Source organism: Petaurus breviceps, unplaced genomic scaffold (assembly GCF_028583685.1).
Source record: "Petaurus breviceps papuanus isolate PSGF00001 unplaced genomic scaffold, PetGlider_PUasm1.0 90762, whole genome shotgun sequence".
Classification (NCBI taxonomy): Eukaryota; Metazoa; Chordata; class Mammalia; order Diprotodontia; family Petauridae; genus Petaurus; species Petaurus breviceps.
In genome coordinates, this window is record NW_027187339.1 from 3,232,371 (window position 1) to 3,249,653 (window position 17,283).

General features: G+C 38.6%; 1 protein-coding gene across 1 annotated transcript in view; it reads left to right on the plus strand.

The window, feature by feature from the left end:
- Positions 1-17,283, plus strand: part of LRMDA (leucine rich melanocyte differentiation associated) — a 1,350,008-nt gene that overhangs the window by 795,770 nt on the left and 536,955 nt on the right. The window lies entirely within an intron of this gene.

Here is a 17,283-nt window from a genome sequence, read left to right on the forward strand (position 1 = left end):
AATTTTTGATATTCATCATTTTTTACTACACAATATTTTATTACATTTGTATACATTTTGTTCAATCATTTCTTCTCCTCCTCCTCCTCCTCTCCCTCCACCTTATTTTTCTTCCTTTTCCTCCTCCTCTTCCTCCTTTTTTTGTGCAACTGGAACATTCAATAAATACTTGATTGTTTGATTGAGTTGCCTTGAAGTCTCTTTCCTTTCCCAATCCAGTAGAATAGATAATATTTTTTTCTCAAATTAACCAGTTGGATGATTTAAATTCCTTCTTTCCGGTCTTCCCTCAAAACAAAACAATTAAAGGAGGCAGTGGGGGTGAGAGGGTGATTTTGATGGCTCAAAATAGGTAAAAGAGGACTGAAGTGAGTTTCAATAGATTCATAGAGACTTTGAGCTAGAAGGGGTTTTTAGAGGTCATTTAGTCCAATTATCCTCTTTTACAACAGCTTATATTTATTTTATTTAAAAAAAGTTTCATTTAAGCTCTTTGCTTTTTTTACATGACTGTCATTCTTGGATATCAAAATCCTATCAGACTCCAATGAAAATGAACCTTCTTTTATAATAAAGAAAAAATGGTTAATAAAATCAAAGGAAATATTGACCACATCTAACAATGTATGCAAAATTTTGCCAAGTAATCCCCTGCTTCTCTGCCAGAAATAATCATAATAATAGCTAGCATTTATGTGATTCATTAAGGCTTGCAAAGTAGTTTACCTGTGTTAATTTGTTTGACCCTCAAAGCATTAGGTACTATTATTATACCCATTTTGCAGATGAGGAAAATATGGCAGACAGAAGTTAAGTAACTTGCTCAAGGCCACACAGTTAGTAAGTAGCTAAGGCAGCATTTGATCTTCCTGACTCCCAGCCTTGTGCTCTATCTTCTACTCTTTCCACTTACCTGTCCTTAAGAGGAAAGTATCTGTCATGTTCCCTCCCCCCCACCCAGGACTATTATTGATTTTCCAGTTATTCAGAGTTAGACCTCTTTTTAGTGATTTTTATCATTTATGTTGATGTAGTCATGATATAAATTATTCTCTGTCTGCTTATTTCATTTTGTGTCATTTTATAAACATTTTCTTATTTTCCCTGAATTTTTGATATTCATCATTTTTTACTACACAATATTTTATTACATTCGTATACATTTTGTTCAATCATTTCCCAAATGCTGGTTTTTCTTTTTGTTTCTACTTCTTGTTTCCACAAAAATTACTTCAATGGAATTTACATACATACACACAGACACACACACATACACACACACACAGACACTGCTCTTTTAGTTCCTACTCATTTCCACAAAAAGTAGTTCAATGGAATACATGCATATGTGTGTATATATGTATATGCATATATATACACACATATGTATATATAGAGTATATATATGATATATATATATATATATATAATTTGTATTTACATGTATTTTCTCTTTTTATATCTTTCATCTCCATGAAATATATGTCACGTAGTGCAATCAGAAAGAAATGTTTAGTCACTTTTCTTGTATAATTCCAAATAGCCGTCCAGAACAGTTGGGCCAATTCACAGCTCCATCAGCATTGCATTAGGGTGCCTTTCTAAAATTCTTCCAAAAATATTTCCAGTTTTTGCCATTGTTTTCAATTCACAGGGTGTGAGGCAAAATGTCAAAGTTGTTTTAACTTGAATTCCCCTTATCAGTGATTTGGATATTTTCATATGAATGTTAATAGATTGCAATTCAAAAAATAACCATTCCTATCTTTCGACATGAATCAAGTTATCTGTTACCATTTTATCTTAAATATTTGTCTGAACTTCTCATATATTGGATATCAAATTTTATCAGTGGTATTTGACCCAAATACTTTTTGTCACTTGGCCATCTCTTTTTATTCTGTCTACATTTATTCATGCAAAAAGTTTTTTAGCTTTATGATTATATAATGAAAATCATTTTTCTTGTCTTTTATGATCATCTCTATCATTCTTTAATCAAGAATTATCCTCTTAATCATAGTTGTGAAAGATACTTACTCCCTTTCTCTTCTATCATATTATCACCTAAGTTTTTGTATTCATATTATAACTCCATTTGGAGCTTATTGTGATATATGGTGTAAGAAACTGGTCTAAACCTAATTTATTCCAATTCATTTTCCTAACAATCTTGTCAAGTAGAGAATCCTTCCATGAGAAGTATGTTCTTGAGTTCCTCAAACACTTGGAGGTTCCCTGGCCAGGAATAGAACCTAAGACACAATATCCTTTCTTTTATAGATGAGGGAAACTAAATCACAGAAAAATTAGGTGAACTGTTTCAGGTCACATGGCTGGTTATTTAAAGAGGTAGCAAGGAGAGAGTATTTGAGTCAGGATTTGAATGGATCCTTCAATATTTACTAGCTATGTAACTATGGATAAGTCACTTAAGTTCAATGAGTCTTAGTTTCCTTATCTATAAAGTAGGGAAAATAATAATCATAGCACCTATTTAATCTATATCATATATATGTGTATCTTATATATTAATAATGTTATTATTGTTGTCATCATTGTTATTGAATTACTATTATTACTACTAGTTGCAAAAATAAGATTCAAACCTTTTCAAAAGGGGGCAGGTTATGCATATTTAGGTATGGCAAAAAGGATGAGGAAATAGAATACATTTTAATAGGAAGGAGGGGAATAAGGATAATGCTGCGTTTTTCTTCAAATGTTCTTTGACTCTCCTCACTTCAGCCCACTCTCCACACAGCTACTAAAGTGATTCACTTTCAGGGTTATTTTCACTATCTCACTCCCCTTCTTAACAGACTTTAGTTTTAAAAATCTGTAATAACCTTAGCCCAAAGTATCTTTCCATGATCATTAAATATTATTATTCCACATTATTTGATCTAGTCAAACAAGACTTTTATCTGTTCCTCATACACAGCACTCTATATCCATCTCCATGACTTTGTATTGACCATTCTCCATGCCTGGAGTACACTTCCTCCTTCCTTCTGCCTTATGGGATGCCTTTTTTTTTTTTAATTCAAGACACAGTTGAAGCATCACCATCTACATTAAGCCTTTCCTGATGCCCCCTGCTCTAGTTGCTAGTGCCCTCTGTTTCCAGGTAGCTTATGTTTAACTAACTGTTTATTCTCTTTATATTTATTCTGCATATGCTTACATATTATTGCTGTTCTTTCTTTTACCCTTTGCCAAACAACCCTTGCAAAAAGGGTTGTTTCATTCATTCTATTTTTATAGCTAGTGATTGGTATAGTCTATGGCATATAAATAGCAGACATTCAATAAATTTATTTGATGGATCTGGATAAAGCAGGGATGGGAGATGAAAGGATCAGGAAGGCAGTGTGTTTACCCACTGATACCTTGTACATGACTAGGGCCAGAGTTGGACTTTTCTAATTTCTTTCTCTCTTCCTGATATCTGGGAGAATGCCCAATTCTTTCTTAGCCTCAATGCAAGTTTCTAGCATATCATAATTTAGTTTCTGAAACCGACTTAGCCCTGAAGTTTGGGTTAATGCTGGAGAAAAGGCCCTTAAGTTTCTCAAAAGTATTTTCTCAGCCCTTCTCCTGCAAAGTGGAAAGGATGCCTGCCACCCAGATTTTATCCAGAGCCCAATTGTGACGCCTCTATGTAAATTTATGTGACATTTTCACTTGAGAATTGCTTAAAAAATGAATGATCCCTCTACAGTTTATTGTTTTTCACTTTAAGTACATTTTCTGACAATATGTCCCCTATTAATCATTTAAGCAATAGTAGAGGCTTTAAAGAAGCTTATTCAGAAGCAAGAGCCCATGGTTCATTTAGTGCTGTCTGAAAAAAAAATCTTATTGATTGACATCCTCTGTGGTTATGTGATGTAATATTTATAATATGTCACCCTGCTATACATCAAAACAAGCATGTCTGTTGTTTCATTTCCATGGGAGATGTTGATTTCATAGAGGTCAGGCTAGTTTTAGGTCACATTGCGGGAGACCACTGGGTTAGGAATGGGAAGTGACTGAATTTATGTTATCTACTGAAAACTGCAGGAAGATGCTTTTGGCTTCTCCCTCTCTCACCTTCACTCCCTCACCTTTTCCTTCACTCCTCCATCATTGTTAAATTTCATTTTGTTTCTTGGCCTTGGTGGCCTCCACAAGATAGGACAATTAAAACTCCTTTTGCAAGTGAATCAGTGGCAGTCTGCTGTGGGGCAGAAGGGAAGACTTTCTTTGATTTTCTCACAGGCATGAGTTCATTACGTAGCTCCTAGCCGGGCACGTGCCATATTATTTAATGATAAGAATATACTGTTTCTTGGATTGAGGAGTCTGTACTTAGGTATATGCACACACTGATGCTATTTTAGTGTTAATTCTTAAATGAAAATGAGTGACTAGAAAAAAGGGGGGGAGGGCTGGTTATTTAATGAGAATAAAGGATAAATAAAGTGCAAAGAGTCATCATTGTGGAGCCAGAGGGCCTGGGTTTAAAGCCTTTCTCTGATGCTTACTATGTGTGTGACTTCGAAGAAGTCACTTAAACTTCTTGGGTCCCAGTTTACTCATCTGTAAAATGAGGAAACTGGACTAGGTAGCCTGTGAAACCCCTTCTAGCTTTGGATCTATGATCCTTGTCATCTGTGGGATGTCAAAAGAGTTTGAGGAAGACACTCCCTTCCCGACCAAGTACATTAGGTGCACCCAATATCCAATTTAACTTGTGTTAAATTTATAGGAGACCATGGCACAGAGTTACATGGGATGGTCAGGCATAGATGGACTGTGATCTTCATCACAATGGCAGACTGATGGAGCATTGCTGGAAGCTGGAACGATGACAAGTGGACTTAAGAAGAGAGTCAGCTTGGGGAGTAGAGTGAAACGTGAAAGAATCAGTCACTGTTTATTTTGTTTTAATAGATGTGCACACTTTTATTTTAAATTTCTTATGTCCCATTCACTACCTGCCTTACCAATCATATTGGATCCCTCCTTGTAACAAAGGAACATAATCAACACCCAATTTGACCCAAGTGTTTATCACAGTGTTAACTTATAATCTCCCACTTTTCCACAGAGTAGAGAGGTTATCTTTTATCAACTGCTCTCTTGGACCATGATAGGTCATTACAATTAATTATTGTTAAAAAACTGTTTTTGTTTGCAAGGTTATAGTCATTATATATATATTTATATATCATTCTCCTTTTTGGGTTTACTTGGCTCTGTATTATCAGTTCATACAAATTTTCCCATTTTTCTTTGACTTCCTCCTATTTTTCAGTTCTTATAGTGAATTATTATTCCATTATATCCATATACCACAGTATGTTCAGACATTCTCCAGTTGATTAGCATCTAAAGTTTCCACTCTTTCTTTCATCACCAAAAAAAAAAGAAGACTGCTAAGAATATTCCAGTCTGTATGGGACTTTGCTGCCTTTGACCTCCTTCAGGCATATGCCTAGTTGTAGTGTCACTGGGTCAAAAAGAGGGAATAATTCATTGCAAAGTCATTGTTTGAAAGGATACAATTAACTTGAGCTAGATTTCTAATAAACTGGTTGGGGCCATCCTCTTAAGACCGGCATTGACTAATAAAGCTAGCATGGTAAATCTGCATGTCTAAGTAGGTGAGATTTTCGCTCTCCTCCTCCCCTTCCTTTCATGTTTAAAGCAACAGCTATTTAATAAATGTCAATATGTTCAGATTAAAGGAACTCTGAGATTCTACCTCACACCCATCAGAATGGCAAAGTTAATTAAAAAAAAGGAAAATGACAAATGTTGAAGGAACTATTAGGAAATACATGCGTTTATACATTATTGGCCCAGCAATTCTGGAAAGCAATTTGGAATTGTGCCCTAAAAATATATAGTGTGTATGACATTTGACCCCAGAAGACTGCTTCTAGGCAGGTAACCAAAGGAGATCAAAGAAAGAGGAAAAGTTCTTATAGTACAAAAATATTTCTAGCAGCTCTTTTTGTGGTAGCAAAGAAACAATTGGGTGCCCATCAGTTGGGGAATGGGAACAAATTATACCATATGAATGTAATTTTATGCTGTAAGAATTAAAGAAAGAGACAATTTCAGAAGGAAAGTAAAAACAATCTGGGAAGACTTGTATGGATTGATGAAGACTAAAGAACCAGGAGAATAATTTATAGTATAACATGTTTTATAAAAACTATCTAATTTGGAAAACTTAAGAACTCTGATAAATTTAATAATCAACTATGATTCCAAAGGACTTATGAAAAAGCATGCTACCCACAATGAAACCGACATTTTTGGACATGATTAATATGGGAATTGGTTTCACTTGAAATATGCATGTTTGTTACAATTTACCCCTTCAATTCCCTCCACTCCAACCCCATCAAGCCCCAGGGAAAGGAGTAAGAGAGAAAAAAATAAATGCTTCATAATTGAGATAAAAAAATTTAAAATTAAAAGTGTCTACTGTGTGAAGAGAGTGCTAGGTACTAGAGGAGATAATGAAGAAATCTCTGCTTTTGTGGAGGTGCATTAGAGGTCCAAAGAAGGTATTATCAGAGGAAATGTTTATTATTCATAAGTGGCAATTCAGGGAAAGCTTCATGGAAAAGGTGGCATTTAAATTGGGCTTTAAAGTCAAGGTTGGAATTCAACATGTGCACATGATGAAGTAGAGAGAAAGGTGGGGCGGTTAAAGGCTTAAGTAAATGATTGAACAAAGACATAATGGGTAGAAATGCAAGATATGAATGGAGGATGGCAACTTGGGGGAGGGGAATAGTGTAAGAGAATAATGAAAAGCAAGAATGGGGCAAGATCCAAGAGAATCTTGCCTATTAGGGAGAGAGAAAGGGAAAAGAAGGCATTGGAGGGGAGGGGAGAATCAAAGACAGATCCTTGGGAACCATCCATCTGATAGGTCTGGGAAGGGGACCAAGAGTGAGTAAAGAAAGAGACAAGGAAGTATTCTAGGGACCGGATTAGAGAGGAATGGATAAATGAGAGAGAGGGAGTAGTAAAAGTAATGGGAGTAAATACTGATTGACTAGAAGTGAAAGAATGCCTCAAAAGAGAGAAGTGATTATCAAGGAAGAGGCTGGAAGGGAAACAGTGAGCAGTGAGGAAACAGAAGCATTGAGTGTAGATTGCTTTTCAGGATGTTTTGCCATGTGAGGAAGAGAGATAGAGGATCATTAAAGGGTGTAGAGAAGTTCACTTGTTTTCTAGCACTGGAATACCTTAATTATGTTTGTAGGGAGGAGACTGTGGAGAAAGAGGGGAGAGACAGAGAAACAGAGACAGTGAGAGAGATAGACACAGTGAGAAAGGAGAGAAACAGAGAGACAGGCAGAGTGTGTGTGTGTGCGTGTGTGTGTGTGTGTGTGTGTGTGTGTGTGTGTGTGTGTGTGTGTGCTTGAGAGAAGGGAGATTATAGCTGGAATGAGGTCCTGGAGGAGAAAGGCAGTGAGATCAAGGAGGCAAGAAGAAGGATTAATCAAGAAAAATGGAAAGATACCTTCTAGGGAGAAAGAAAGGAAGAATGAGTGCTGATCCTGGAAATTTTTGAGGCACGAAGGAGGGAGGTTTAGTTAACCCTCCTGGGATAACCTCAGTCTCCTCAAAGGAGTATTGGAGTTGAGAGGGTGAATTTGGGTGGGGCTTCTATTTACTCTCTTTCCTCCAACTCCCAGTCAGAAGGCCTAGTTCTACTATTCAATAATAACTGTTGGCCTCATTTTCCTCATCTTTCAGATGAGGGGGTTGACCTACTCAAGTCCATTGTGGATCTGAATTCTATGATTCTTATTTCCTTGTCTTTACTTCTTTCTTCTCTCTCTCCCCCTCCCTCCCTTTTTCTCTCCCTTCTTCATTTTGCCAATTTTTCTTCCTCCTCCTTTTTCATGCCCTTGCTCCCTTTTCTCTCTCTCCCTTCCTTCTTCTATCTCTCCCTTTCTCTCTTCTTCTCCTCTTTTTCTTTGTTTCTGTCTCTGCCTTGTCTCCCTGCCACCCAGTGTGACCCTTGGTTTTTCCTTATAATAGCATTATTTTAAACCCTCTGTCCTCTTGTTGATCACCAACAGAGAGCAGATCTGGGATCTGTCCAGTATCTACAGCCACTCAATCAAAAAGGAATGGGAAAGGATACCCAGACTTCTGGGGTCTGTTTGGGGACTACCCCTATTTCCCCACCCAGCCAGAGTAGTAAAAGTTGTGGCTTACAGAACCCAGTGTGCATTCTTCAGTTAATCTAAAATCTCAGCTTTGAAGATCAGAAGAAAGCAAAGGTCATGACCTAGAGATCAAAGTTAACAGAAGAACACCATAATTGCCAGTTCCTTCTCTTGTCCAGGCTCTGGGTCTGTCCTGTGGGTGTATTTTTTTGCATGGAATACTTCAAACAGTTGTTAGGGAAATCATCTGGTCTTTGCCAGGCAATCATTAATGTAGTAGGTGAGCTCACCTATTCTCATTAGGGTGAGATAATTGTAATCTGTGTCTGCATCTGGACCTATTCAGGTTGGAGCACTTGTTCATTATTCCTTGGCCCTCCTTCTCTATTTTCTCAAATTAATTTATTTGGGCTGCATAGGAAATAGGCATGAGGAGAAAGAAACATCCAACTATATTCTAAACATGTATTATGGACCTGCAGAATCAAGTAATTCTCTCCCCAAAAGGGACCTCCTTGGAGAATAGCTTATCCACCTTCTTCTTTTTATAGATTAGGAAACTGAGTCCCAGAGAGGGTCAGCTAGGTTATCTCAGTGCAGAGCCAGCCTTGAATCCAGATCCTCATTCTCAGTTCTGTACTCTTGAAACATAAAGACACCATCACTGACTTCATTGCCAAGGTGTGGCCCTAGGGGGTCAGAGAATTTAGAAACTGTAGAAAAGAAGCCCTAGCAAAAAAAAAAATGCCCTTGTAAGTCAGTTTCCCATTCCTCCTGGGCCTGGAAAATCAGCATCATTGGCCGCTTGCCTGTGGAGCCCTGGGCCATTGCTGAAGAGAAATCCAACAGCAGAAGCGGAAGGTTAATGAAACACATCTCATGCTCTGTGGTGTGTTCATCTTTTCCATGACTTTGAAGCATGATGGTGTGTGGCCAATTCCTTAATGGGTGGGAGCAAAAGGCAACATCATTTCTCTCAGGTCTGTTTTGGAAAATGCCAGAGCACCAGGGCTGGGGCAGTGAAACCAGGGTTTGGGGATAGGAAGGCCCTCATTGGTGCTCCTGGATGACTGATGCCCTCCTTCCTATTTCCTTTGTCCATTTCCCTCCCTTGTCCATCACTATCACATGAAGGGAAACAGAGAAGAAAGGAAACTGTATAAAGGAAAGAAGGAAAAAAATAAGTCAAGAAAAGGAAATAGAAGAAAGCAGAAAAAGAGGAAAAAGGAAAGAGAAGGGAAGGACAGAAAAAATAGAGGAAGAAAAGGAGAAAGAAGGAAAAGAAGAGAGAAAGAAAATCAATACATTCAGTTTCATTTGCTGCTTTAGGAGGAGATGAGCATCCAAGAAGAGATAGAGGGGTCTTTAAACAGCTTCCTAGAATTCCTGGGCTCCTCCTTGCACTCTCCACCTTTGCCAATGGTGCTCCTTTACCTGACAACAAAGACAGCTCTCCCAAACGTCTGTACCAGAGGAACAAGAGATAAGCTAAGGCTGTACCTGCCCAACCCCTAACGGCAGGGGAAGTCCCTTTGGGGCTCGGATGTGGAAATGTAGATGGATCTCTTTTCATTAAGCCTAGCCCAGCTTAACAAGCAGTTTTATAAATCTGGAGCTATCTCAGGGTGTCCCAGGATTTATAGATGGGGGCTCCTGCCATAAAGTGCTTTATGATGGCTGCCTCCTGTGTTATTAGTAGCTGTCTCTTCCTTCAACCACTGCTGTTTGATAATAGTCTTAAAACACCCAGAATTACTTACCTGCAAGCCACATTCCCGATAGCCCCTGTTGACAGTCTGAATAAGTTTACTGCCCTTTTGTTGTACTTTACCTTCAAAACAAACTGATTGAACCATCAATAGCTCCTGGAATCTGACAGAGGCATGTCATCTGGCCTAACCCCTGTGATAGCAGGTTATCTGGGAGAGTTAACCTTCGTGCATTGTTAACTGAAATGTTTTATGTACTATGCAACTTTGGGATGGTGCTGTGATAACCCCAGTAACTAAGTAATACATCACAGTAAAGAGATTTTGGTGCCACAAATAACCCGGGATTAAATTTACAAGGGTTGAATTGATATTGTAAAAGCCTTCATTCTGGGGCTTCCGTAATCCCTCCTTGTATTTTTATGGCAAACTGGCCTCCCTGACAAGATTGAAGCTTTTGGCTTTTGACACCCTGACATAGCCCAGCACTAAGGAAAACAGATTTCCCAAATGCAGAGTGGAGAAATTCAAAAGGGGGAAAACTCCCTGGCTGGGAACTTGTCCTCAGTGTTGGTGAAGCGGGTTCTGACCTGAAAGGGCTTGCTGTGATCTCATGGGAAGGCAGGCTCCTCTCATCATTTACGTCAGTCATAGTTTAGCTTTAGCAGATGGCATCTTTGACCAGAGTCAGCAGAGAAAGCAAAGGTTATTGTCAGCCCTAACTCCCCCCACTCTCCATCTACCTCTTACATGCCCTTTCCCACTTTTGACCCACCCTTTCCGGAGGTGCAGAGCTTGTGTTAAGCCTCCTGCTCTTTGCATCCCCTTATCCTAGAGCTAAGGTTCTTGACCTGGGGTCTGTGGATAAATTTCAGTGGGTCTGTGAATTTGAATCAGGGAAAAATTCCTTCCTTATTTTCACTAACCTCTAATTGGGATTTTATATTCCCTTCAAATACTTAAAAATATTCTTCTAAAAAGAGCCCATTGGTTTTACCTGACTGCCAAAGGGGTTCATGACCAAAAATTTCAGAATCCCTATTCTAGAGGGAAGTATGGATAGCCCAATAATTCATACTAAAAATGACTGACTACATTTGCCTCCTAGGTAATTATAAAAAAATTACATTTCTAACAATGAATGTTTAGAAATTTTGGGGAAGGAGACATTCATAGATAGGTATCCTGCACATCACACAGTAACAATGAGTCCCTAATTTACTTCTGCATGTAGGCTTTGGAATTAAGATAATTAAGATTAGGACCTAGGCCTGTAAAAGCCCTGAGGGATATAGACTGGGTTCTGTGACCTTGCAGGGGTGACATCCTTTCTGGACCTCAGTTCCTCATAAAGGGTTTAGGCTAGATCTTGGAAAAATTCATTCTAGCCTCATGTTTTATGAGTGAATACCAAGTAGACATCAACTCTCTTAATTTTAAACTCCTTTAAAAGGCAGCAAGGAAACACTCCCTCTTACCCCTCTCTGACCTCCTCTCCCCCCCCAACCCCCCATCACCACCATTTCTTTCTCTCCTTTGATTTCAGGGCAGGGATCCAAAGTCTGCTGATGTGACAATGCTCTCTCTGTCTGTTGTCACCTTGGTTCCTGCCAGCCTTCCATCTTTCATTCCATCATTAAACATTTGCTGATTTTCTAATACTGATGTTTTCTTCACCTGAATATTCATCTTTTTCCACCCTACACTTAGTGGGTGTCTTTACTCCCTTTGCCCGTCACTCCTGACATATTGTTTCCGTCTGTACATGTCTTCATTTGAAAGAATCTGTTGTCATTGGGGCTTTGCTGCTGGTAACAGAAGACGGAACCTTTCCTCTGCCACTCACAGGGACCACTGGGAGTCATGGGAGATGATGGAAAGGGCAGTTGGGAAATTTGGGCAAGACTTTGGGGCTCTGCCCGAGTCTGAATAGGACTGGACAGTGAGAAGAGGGAGGGGTTTGGAGGAAAAATGGGGAAAGAGGAGAACCTGGAAAGGAAAAAACAGTTTGGAGCAGTGTATTTGTGACACAAAGAATGAGGGGCTGTGAGATGTAGACGGAAAGGCGAAGGGATTCATCAGTTTAGAGCTGGAAGGAAACTTAGTGAACACATTCCTCATGATACAGAGATACACCTTCCTCAGTTTAGAAATTTTAAAAATCCTGAGGCACAGAGAGATTATATAACTTGCCTCAGATCACACAGACAGAAAGTAGCTGGTTTTGAATCTAGCTCCTCATACTCCCAAGCCAGAATCTTTCCACTGCATGACACTAGAAACTCTATAAGTAAAGGAAAGGAAAGGTAGAAAGCCTAAGGAATTTCTGTGCATTTTGACCTTAAAAATAAATAGTTTTGCAGTGAAGGCAAAATACCATGCAAGTTATCTCTTTTTCAGTGAACAGTAATCTCTAGTTTTTAGGTTATCTTTACTTTTGGCCTATAGCTCTGCCAATTCAGTTCAACAAACATTTATTAAATGCCAAACACCCATTTCAGTATGTGAGACCACCTGGGTCAGTGAAATGGTGTTTCTTTCCTTTTCTTTGTCCTTTGTCCTTTGTACCTCCCCTCCTTTCCCTTCCCTTCTCTTTTCCCCCCTTCCTTTCCCTTTCCCTTTCTTTTCCTCCTAGACTATTCTTTTTTTTTTCCATTGTAGGGAGCTCAAAGCTCTTTGAAATTCAAAATGAGGACCCTCTCTCTACTAATACAAATCATCACCTTCCCTGCAGTTGATGAGTTTGGAATTCTCTGGGATCACCAAGAGATTCCTTGACTTGCTCTGGGTGGCACAGCACATATGTGTCAGGGGGGAAGAATTTGAAACTATACCTTCCTGTTTCCACAGCCTGGCTAGCTCTTTTTATGGTGTTCTTTAAGGAATTCTTGCTGGTTGGAAAGATGACTCCCATAAGTCAGAGTTGCCTTGTGGAGGTGTGCTCAGGCCCCTTGAGACAGCTGCCATGAATTTTTGCTTATCCCATGCCCTAGATGCAAATACAATAGGGGATGAATACACACATTAATATACTGTTGGAGGAGAGATGAATTGATCCAACCATTCTAGAAAGTGATTTAGAACTGTGCCCCCCAAATTACTGAACTATGTTTACCCCTTTTGACCTAGAACTACTTCTATTAGGTCTGTACCCCAAATAGATAAAAGAAAGAATACATAACATAGATAAATATATATACATATGTGTGCATGTATATATAGTATGTGTCATACATTATATATATGAAAATATTCATAGCAGCTATTTTGTAATGGCAAATAACTAGAAACTTAACAGGTAATCATCAGTTTGGGTGAACAAATTATGTTATATAAATGTATTTAAAATATTGTTATGTAAATTGTATAAAGGATTATTTCAGAGCAACCTGGGAAAGTTTGTATGAACTGATACAGAGTGAACTGAACAGAACTGGGAGAGTTATTTATAACAACATCCTTGTAAAGACAAACCACTAGGAACATTTTCAGAACCCTGCTTAATGCAATGCCTTACCATGATTCCCACCAACTGACAGAGAGTGATGTGCTCAAGAAGGACAGAGACATATCTATTCAAAGTTGATTTGTTTTGCTTTATTTGCTACAAGGGTTTTATTTTTCTCTTCACATCTTTTCTTTCCTTTTTTTTCCAACTGGAGGGGTAAGTGGTAGAAAGAGAGAAAAAAATTTAATTAAAAAAAAAGAAAAAGGAAAAAGCTACATAGGAATAAGGAGATGGTGAATAATCAAATTTCCTCCAAACTGAATGACCTGCCATTTTGTACTGATGTGTTACCCACTCCTATCTTCATGTCTCATTTCATGTCATCTCTAGCAGTATGCTAGTAAATTTTACAATGGACTCTCCCCACCCCCCAAAAAATGTATGTGGGACACACCTTTCAGTTTAATATGCATTATTAGCATTTTTCTCCATCACTTCAAATCTAGACAATCAACAAAACAATAAGTCAAACCCTGATTTGTAGTGTTTGCCAATTTTAAAGGTGTAAATACTCACACTGAAAATACAGTTTGGTTTTAAGTAGATACAAGCTGGTTCCAGCACACCCCATCTTCACTACTGGAAATTAGTTCTCTTCCCTTTCCCCCACCATCTCTGCCTGCTAAAATCTCTCCTTTCCTTCAAGAATGAACTATGGTGCCACTTCTTATATGAAACCTTCCCTGGTCCCCATAGAACAACTATGTTTGAACTTCTTTATAATTTTCATAATTCTGCTTTGAGTTTTTGTTATTATTTGTGCAAATGTCTAATCATCCATTTTAGACTGCAAGCTTTGTGAGGGGCTATAATTTATTTCATCTATGTATCCACCACAGTCTAGTATAGTGCTATGTTCATAATAGTCCCTTATTAAGTGCTTTTTTGTATTTAAGCAAATAAGATTTACTGCCTAGTGGCTAAACCATTTATGAAGAGCCTAGATGCCTTAAAGTCTTCTTTCTTTCCCATGGAAAAGTCTATGGTTTCCTGTTTTGTTTTGTTTCTCTATGTTACTTCTCAATCTACTCAAGTGATGAATATTTATTGAATGCCTACTATATACTCAATTGTTTGTTAATTTAAATTATTAGAACTTTAGGAACACCATGGTTTCTGTTATTTGCCTCCCTAGTCTGTATAAGACACTATGGATGACTGAAAATAAGGCATGTATGGTTGCTATCATCATGGAGATTATATAGCCTATCTGAGGAGACAAGATGAGCATATAGATCAATTGGAAAGTAATTGAAAGGTAAACTCTGTGGGACTGACTTTAAGTGATGGAAGAGTTTAAGAGCAGGAATAACTCACTGAGCCTGACTGGTCAGAGAAGGTCTTTCACTAGGATGCCATGCTCAGATTGGATCTTGGAGGATGGAAGGGGTTTGAGAAGGCAAAGGAGATGAATGAGGGCATTGGAGTCAACTCATCTTGTTTTGGTCTGAGTGCCTGTTTCTCTTTCCTACATTCATTCATATGGTCATAATTACTGATATCACTGAGAGTGTTGGGATAGTGAAAGGTTCTTAGAAATGTGACTGGGGGCAAATGGGAGAGATAGGGAGAAATGCTAAATTATCAGTCACCTCAAAAGGAGACTCTGATAATGTGTCCAGTTGCCGAATCTATCCATAACTTTTTGGTAACTGTTACTTAAAAGACATTTGTACTCCCATCCTGGTCACCATGGTGGATGCCACCTAGCCTCATCTAATATGGTGTTTTATGGAATAACACTGACTCACAGAATCCACCTTGGGGACAATCTCAATTTTTCCTTCTCATAATGAGCCAGACCATTTCTGCTAGAATCACCACAGGTAATACATTAATTACCTAAAATTCATCATTGTAGACATTCTCTTCACTGATGGAAATTACAACTACTCTACTTGGCATTAGTAGACCATTTTCATGGGTTGCTGTGGCCAGAGAAATTCACCATCTGATGACTGCTACATGGTGATGAGCTTCTTTAAAAATAATGAGGCTTGTCCATAAACCAGACATGTTAGAATTGTTCTGTACTTCTGCCTTTCCACTTTGGAGACAGTGTGTTATAGAGGAAGGAGAATACTGGGTTTGATATCAGGAAGCACCTGAGTTTGAATCCTCTCTGTGATAACAGCTATGAAGCCACAGATAAATTCATCTCTCTGGGTCTCATTCTCTCCATTTATAAAATTCATGCTCGTAATGCCTGCCTTATTGGATTGTTGCTAAATTCACATGAGATAATGTGTTTTTAAAATCTTAAAGACTTACATAAAGGTCAACAGTTTTAATATTATTGGTGTTTGTAGACATGGCTAGAGATTACCTTAGCTGGCCTAGTTTGGAAGAAGCCAGAGTCACTGCCACACCATCCTGAGGCATCTGTGCAGGCTTGAGGAGAGGGATTAGCTTAAAAGGACAGGGGGAAAAAAGAGGTGACTTATCAGCTGAAGCTTTGTTCTTCCAGCATTTTGTGTTATTATTAAAAACAATGACAACAATGATGATAGCTAGCATTGATATAGCTCTTTAAGGTTTACAAAGTGATTTATACCTTATGTCATCTGAACCTCACGTGGACCCTGTGGGATTGGGGCTTTTATCCCAATTTTACTGATGAAGAATCTGAGACTGAGAGAGCTTGTGGTATATGTATACTTCTCCTTGTTGCTTACAAAATCCCAATCTGATAGTCTGAATCTACCAGATGAACTTGGGGAAAAATCATAGGACTTGACTTATTAACTTAGTACTTTGCAGCAAGTGACAGAATAGATGAAAGGATAAGAGCTTTGTAACTGGAAGGAATTTAGAATCCTCTGCTCCAACCCCCTCCTTTCCCCATATGGAGACTGAGAGCCAGAGAGATTTAAGTAACTTACCTAGTGTCACATTATCAGAGACAGAATTTGAATCCAGATCTTCACATGGGGTAGTGGGAAAAGAGTCCTGGAATGAGAATCAGGAAACCTTGGTTTAAATCCTAATTCTAACTGGCATGAGCTGTGACCATGGAGAAATCCATTTCCTTATCTATATAACGGGCATAGTACTATGAGATTCTTTATTTTGTGGAGCTATGGTCAGGAAAAAAAATACTTTGCAAATCTTACAAGGCCATATAAATGTAAGTAACTGTTATGTCTGTAGCTGGAACCAGGTTGATTTCTTGTAATAAAACTGATGAGGCCAACGGATGAAGTATGACACCAAGCACAAGCAACTTCCAAGGTTTGGATTAGGAGCATAGTAACTCTCCATTTATTCAGTAACAGATTAAGGCAAAACATTCACAGAAAAGAGAAAATCCAAATACAGGGTAACTCAGTCATTTAGGAGTCCTCAGTTCAATCACAAAGAACAAAAGTCAAAGTACTCCACCCCTGGAAAGTCTCAATTGGAGATTAGTTTCCAATCATAGACAAAGTACATTCATTTGGTCTGTCACAAAGCACAAAGGCCATCCACCCCTAGGTCACAACTAGGTTACAGTATCATCACAGCATTCAGTACCCAAGGAGAGGTCTTTTCTTCATCTTGACCTGAGGCAAGTTCTCAGCAGTTTCTATTCCTGGGAAGACAAAGCTTAACAAAGACACAATAACATTCACACACATTGCCACCATCCTCTTCAATTCACCTTCTGCCTGTGAAACCAACCTAGGCCCAACAACATGTGAGACCTCTGAAAACAAACGACTCTGACAAAGTAACATCAAAACAGACAGACAAAATACTGGCACCACAGTCATGCCTCCTTATTTCTCGGCAGCTCTCGGTGGGAGTTCTCAAAAGTCCTGGGCAGCTCCAACTGGCCCTCAGCAGTCTGGACAGCTTTATCTGGCAGCTCTCTCTCTCTCTCTCTCTCTCTCTC